Source organism: Choristoneura fumiferana, chromosome Z (genome assembly GCF_025370935.1).
Source record: "Choristoneura fumiferana chromosome Z, NRCan_CFum_1, whole genome shotgun sequence".
NCBI classification, from domain to species: domain Eukaryota; kingdom Metazoa; phylum Arthropoda; class Insecta; order Lepidoptera; family Tortricidae; genus Choristoneura; species Choristoneura fumiferana.
Genome location: NC_133472.1, coordinates 6,229,940 through 6,237,076, shown reverse-complemented (window position 1 = coordinate 6,237,076; position 7,137 = coordinate 6,229,940).

Below are 7,137 nucleotides of genomic sequence, written 5' to 3'. Positions count from 1 at the left end.
AAGTCTGTTATTACGGGCGTGAAAACAAAGTTTAGATTAAAATCATACTTAATACACCATAAAACCGTACCATAAAAATATCGAGCATGCCACAGTGTTGCATCGGAAAAAAGGGCGAACAAAGGTTTCCGAAAGACAAAACTGTCTCAAAACACAGACATTCATTGCCCCGGAACGCATATTTGCCATAATTAATTTCAGATATTGCAAAATATTCACAAAATTATTCTAATTATAAATAAACCCGCGTAGCTCACCCAAAAACTATGAGATTTGACATTTCGGAGACCTCATGCTACACTAGCGCCTCTAGTGGCGAATTCATACGCGATAGCCCTCATTAATATAAATTAATTTTAAAGGGAAATTAAATTTCACCCTCGAGGCCGGTTTTAGGTCGTTGACCTTGACCCGCAGCAGAAGATTATACTTCCTGGTATTTCAAGGTTGACGGGACCGTCTGGAGGGCCCTTAACGCGGTCGTTATTACGATGCTAACGTCTGAAGGACCCTTTACTCAGGGACGGAACCGGTGTAATATTTGGTTCGGATTGTAGTAAAAAGGTTGCCTGGAAGAGATCGCTCTTAAGCGATAAGGCCGCCTATTGCTCACCTTGTAATTTTAATAATTTGTTTTCTGTATCGCTTACTATGTCTGGTGTACAATAAAGAGTCTTTGTATTGTATTGTATTGTAGTTTAATCCAGTACCTTTCCCCGACAACACCAACAGCTAGGTATACTGAAAGGGGTTTATTTCGAAGCTGCGGTATTGAATAACGTTAAAAGTGAACACTTTCGTAACGGTATTTTGTTTTAAACCCCCGACACAAAAAGATAAGTTAACATAAGTTTGACCGCTATATGTGTCTGTCTGTGGCAGTGTAGCTCTTAAACGGGTGATCCGGGTGAACCGATTTGAAAGCGGTTTATTATCAAAATCGGTTCAAACGTTTTTGAAATATTGAACTTTGAAGTGACAATGTCGGGGGTTGTCCAACTTTTTGTTCATCGTCATCATCTCCCAGCCTATATATGTCCATAGCACAGGCCTCCTCGGATGAGATTGGACCGTAGTTGCCACGCGGGCCAGTGCGGATTTCACACACACCATTGTTGGTTAGGTTTGTGCAGGTTCCCACGAGTTTTCCTACTCCGAAGTGACAAAACGAAACTTTTGTAGGACCACTCGTCGACTCGATTAAGATAGTTAGTTAGAAGCTACCGGCAATTTACCATCACCATTTCGGGGCGAAATATTTGAAAAAAAAAGACCGTAATAAAGGGTATTGAAAAATTTAATATCTAAACAGTTTAATACCTAAGGCCCACTTGCAGTAAACACATAAATCTCGAGTTAGCGTTAAGCTCAGTTTAGTAGTGTCAAATTGTATGGAACTGTCAAGCGTAAGCCTGGATTAACTACTAAATCTAGATTTATTTTCTCCTGCAAGACGGCCTAAATAATAACTGTCTGTGTAACTGTCAAATTTAACGCATTTGCCAGATTTAGGACGATGTAGGCTTTTTTAAATCTCGATTTAAGGCTTAAACTGACAGACTGACAGGGGGGGGGGAGGTAGGGGTCGCTGTCGTCTTAAAACTTTAACAGGGGTACGTGGAGCCATAAGTTTGAGAAACCCTGTTGTATGGAAACTGAACGGACAACGAACTGGAACTGACAGGACTTAAGACCACTTAAACCTAGATTAAAAAGCCTGCAAGTGTACGTTAGAATACGATGTATGAGTAAAACTGAAGTAGGTACTAATAATGTACATAAAGTATTAAAGTTGTTGCCACGTGCATTTTGCGCTAAAAATGTGACAACGCGATACTAACTTCGCAATTCAAATATCGAAGTAGGTAGCCGGTAGCCCCTCAAAGTCAAAGTCAAAGTCAATTGTATTTTTTTGTGAAACATAGGTGATGGCTGCATAAATACAGAGATGTTACATTTTTTCGTGTTGCACTATGTTTTGCCAGTTGGCGTACAAAAACATTGGCTATTAAGCCAGATCTTAACCTATTATATTTATATTTTGAACATTAAGGGGCTGTTTCACCATCCATTGATTAGTGTTAAGTGACGGTTAAATATATTGGAATAGACAGAGACGGCATCACATTTAACCGTCGGTTAACGCTAATCAATGGATGGTGAAACAGCTCCTAAATTAGATAGGTGTACGAGAAAAGAAATCAAATTAGACAAAGACAAACAATTTAGGTCATAATTTAAATATACAAGAACAGAATAATAGCATTTATTCATAAGCAGGGTTAATAATTTACGTCTCAGAAGTGGTATTGGTAATAGTTTAAATTCTATTGGTAATTTGTTATAAATCCGTATCGCGAGATCCTCTACCCCACTGTCCGTGTCCCTCCGTTATATATACGGGAGAACAATCAGTGCGGTTGCCATTGAATCTACCCTATCTATCTACGGACGCTTCCTGCAGATAGCATTATAGGTAAGGCGGGGTAGGTCTACACCCGTGTTATCAAGCTTTATTGTAGTCAAAGATCCAACCGTAAAATACCTAGGCTAAATTTAAATCCCTTACCCGGGGGTTCCCAAACTATTTTGAGTAGGAGACCCTTTAATAATCCTATCTCTAGTTTATTTTATTAGGTTTATGTCCCCTAGCCTCATGGTCCACATGGGCTCGACATTGCCCACTTCGGAAATCCCTGACTTATAGATACACAAGACTACTCTAGATTATTCAGAGAACTAACGTACAGACGGGTAACTTCCATAGAAAAAAAGCCGCCACACGAATATCGCTTATAGATTTTGACAGTTACTATTTTTTTAATTTCTTGTGAAGTTCTTGGGGCTGTGACATCGTGTTATGCGAAAAAAGATTTGTAGCTTCGTATGAGGTACATTCATTGTTTAATATATTTAAAAATCTGGGACAAGAAAAAAAAACACTATACCTATTATTTTTGCACTCTTTTAATTCTTAATCTCGTTTTACATTTTTTCACACGCTTGCATGGGTGGTATAACCTTATTTTGAAGACGAATCACATCTGTACCTTTTAGGATTTTATTTATTATGTGGCAGTAGTTAATCTCAATGTTAGGTTGAAGAAGTAGTTCAAAATCTCTCGCAATTTAAACACTTACCATTTATTGACTCTTGTCTCGGATTTCGGAAACCTATACAAATGGACGTCCTTTCGCCTACTATCACAACTCATATTTAACTCACAACACAACACTTATTGCAGAAAATTGCAAGCTATTATTACACCTTCAAACGTTGAGATGATAAGCTACGGAAATTAATCAACGCAAAACTTCACTTGATCAACTGAAACCGTAATGAAGACAGAGTAATAAGAGATACTAATGAACGTTGTCGTTGACATTGACATCTATGACAAGTGACAAGCATGAGGCGGTACGAGGTGCGGGGGACGTGGAAGCTGTCATTTTCTATAATCGAACCGTCAGAGACAAAGCGAGTATTTTTTCTATGAAGACAACCGGCCGTGCTTAGACCAAAGCTGGTAGACCCACCAAGGCATTTGAATTTACCAGGCAACGTGTTGGTCGGTCTCAGCTGGCTAAAAGTGCGTCTAATTTTAGTAATTGGATATCTCTAAAAACTCACCTATTATAGAAAATCTATTGGTAAGCCTTGCTTTAGAGACGGTCGTGCACGGACCAGAGTTAGCTATATAGAGCGCTGTCCCATAAAAAATACTGAAAGAAAACTTATTTTTTATTTTAAAAGCTATTTGTAATCAACAGTGAATATTCTCCACTTACTTCAAAGCTATTAAAAATAAAATTGTACAAGTAATAGAAAAATAATAGGATATCTTGTATTAAAACTGTGTTTTGATTGTTCCAGTCAAATAACAGTTGCGTAATTTTTTGGTGGGATTTTACCGTGGATTTTACCCTATATATCACGTGTTTTTTTGGCCTGGTTGCAGTGACATTTTAAGCCACAACTTTATTTATCTATTACAGGACTACGGTCTTACATTGTTTGACATTGTTTCTACCTTACAATAAAATATTATAAGTACCTACGGTCAAGGACTTTAATTCGTGAGCCACCGTGATGGAAACCTTTTCAAAGGAAAAGTCTTTACGATTTTCCTTGTTAATTAATGCGATGTCACTAAGACGTTTGGTTAATGTGAAATGGTTCCATGGAGCCTCCTGAATTAAAGTCCTTGAACGTACCTCCCTACTTATATAATAAATAAAGTTCTCCCTTTGTTGTCGCAGTTTGTGGCTTACTTTTTATTACATTTGGTGTACGAATGCTGAATTCATTTACAGATGTCCCTAAGAGTTGGGGTAAAAGTAAAGTTTTGGGTCCTCTAAATTTGACTTTTATCCTATTCCAAACCAATAGATTCGAGGGATGTGACATTTCAAAAAAATATTTTTCATTAAAGTTTTTTATTATTCTCAGACACATTAATAAACAACAACAATCTGATAGAGACCTCAGGAGACCCCAGAGCTGGCGCTTACCTCTCCCAGCGAATTTCTCTGACTGTACAGAGAGGTAACGCCGCCAGTGTGCTGGGATCTATGCCGCAGGAGGGCCTCTTAGATGGTGCTTTCTTTTTATGGTTAGGTATATTTATGTAGTTTTTATTTATTTTGTTTTCTATCATATTGTTGTATCTTGTGTTGTGTTCCTTAATAATGGAATACTACATGCTCCGGAACGCGTGGAGGTAGGTATCAAGTTGAAATTAACACCTAGTATGATGATGATGAGTTATGCATGCGGCCCTTGAAGCTATAAAAAATAAAGCATCTACTACAATATACCTACGGCCGTTTGAGCCTTATTTTTCATACATTTCGCAGTGGAATCAAAACCTAAAGGGTACTTCCCGTAGACCTAGAATCATGAAATTTGCCATGAAGGAATGTCTTAGGTACAGCTCAAAAAAAAAACAAAAAAGTGTTTTTTTTTTACATTTTAGGAACTAGAAACTAGGTTGGAACTTTCTGTTGAGCATGTAGTATGCTTGTATGGGAAAGTCCCGCTCCTCCTTAACCGCACAAGTAAAGGAAAAAATCCGAAAATCGCGAATTTGTTGATACATCACAAAAAAAAATTTGATTACAAACTTCGGATCCTCGAGACTATCAACGATCAATTTACATAAAAAATTGTACGGAACCCTCGGTGCGCGCGTCCGACTCGCACTTTAGCAGTTTTTTACAAAATAAATTAACATAAATAATTACAAATGTATGCACGTAAATCAGTATAAAATAAAAAAAAAACAGGGATGTATGGAGTCACTTAGCGTCCCGACATAAATTAAAAGAGGAAAAATAAAAACAATATTGGTGATATAGGTAATACAGTCTCTATGAGTTAGGTTACTGTTTTTCTTTTACCATGACCAAAGATTAAGATTTCTCCTGAGCTGAAACTAAACTTTAATCCGTTTCCAACCACAATGAGAGCTTATGGTTTTTTTGCTTGTTATACGATCTTTTGTTAGAGTTTTGTTTGTCGTAATGCCCGTGCCTTCAGGTGAGCTTACAAAACTAAATCCAAGCTAAATACGACCGTCCATTTTAATTGTATGAAACAACTAGCTTTTGCCCGCGTCCGCGTGGAATTCGGTTATCGCGCGCTGTTCCCTCGGGAACTGCATTTTTCCGGTATAAAAAGTAGCCTATGTCACTCTCTGGCCCATAAACTATCTCTATGCCAAAAATCACGTCGAACCGTCGCTCCGTTTCACACACAAACACACACTTTCACATTTATAATATTAAGTATGGATGGCATCGAGATGTCATCACAGAAATCGGCTAATTGGGTTATCATCATCATCATCCCAGCCTTTTTATGTGGTGGATAGGGGAGGATGTCCAACAGTGGACGTCCTATGGCTGAAATGATGATGATGATGAGTGTATGCCAGCCGTGCAACGTTCGCTTCTCATAAGAACAAAATTAAATCTCTTCCTTGTATTAATTTGAGAGCACCCTTTTACCGTTGACAAACTACTCCCTGCATCTTACACTTCTCTAATAAAACTCAAAATTGTCTTTAGTTGAACTCTCCGGGCGTCTCGCATAGCTTTGTCTTGGAACATGTAAATGGGTATGGACTTATTCAATTTTCAACTTTATTGCAGAAGACATACGAGCCGTATTTGTTGATTAATTTTCTTATGTCTTCCCGTATTCATTTTACAAATTGTATGTTGTTTTGGATTTCCAGAATAGGTTTTCTTTTTATTAGGTTCCTCAAATATGGTTGGAAATTCCAGGAAAAACAGCAGTATCTATATATTCTCTTTTTAAAACGGGGACACCACAATTTCTAGTTGGATGATAAAATCAAAATTCTACGAGAAGAAGGGTGTTACACGTTTGACGTCAATATCTGTCGCTCTGTCTGTCTGTGACATCGTAGCTCTGAAACGGATGGACCAGTTTCTGAAAGTCAGTCTTTGAAATTGACTATGTCGGGAGCTTCTGAACTTCTGAGTCGGTTATTCCAAGATATATTATCGCTATATTTCGGAAAGGCCGTCATTGTGTGTTTTACAGGGTTCTGTGGAGTCCCTTAGTTAAATACCGATAGGTGATAAACTTAAGTAAAGGATCAGAGGCCGTATTGCCTAAAGTTTCTGACGCCCACGCCAGAAACGTTAGGCAAGACGGCTTCAGATCTTTTACTTAGGTTTTTATTTCTTTATTCCTAAATCTAACATTGTATTATTTTTACCGATCATGGCGAAATTAAAAATCAATTTACGTTCCGCAGAGGTGTAAATTGCGTCTACCGCCACAGTTTTTGCCTACTCAAAATGCGGAATGCCAAAAATAATCTTAGATACATCACGTGACCTATCAAAGCGTATCATGACCAAATCATTTTACTTGCGAGCTTTTTAATATCAAAGAAAGAGCCCCTAGGTCGCTGTCCTAAAGGTTTCAATCACCGAAGTAGCTTTTAATACAAAAAATTACGTTAATAACGTAAACATACATACTTCAATAGGTTTCTGCCATTAATTTGGTTCTAGAACAAAGGGTCGCTTCCCCCGAGTCGGGTATTACCGGAGGAATAAGAGAAAACTGAAGGGGAACTTCATTGCAAAAAAGTTAGAAAA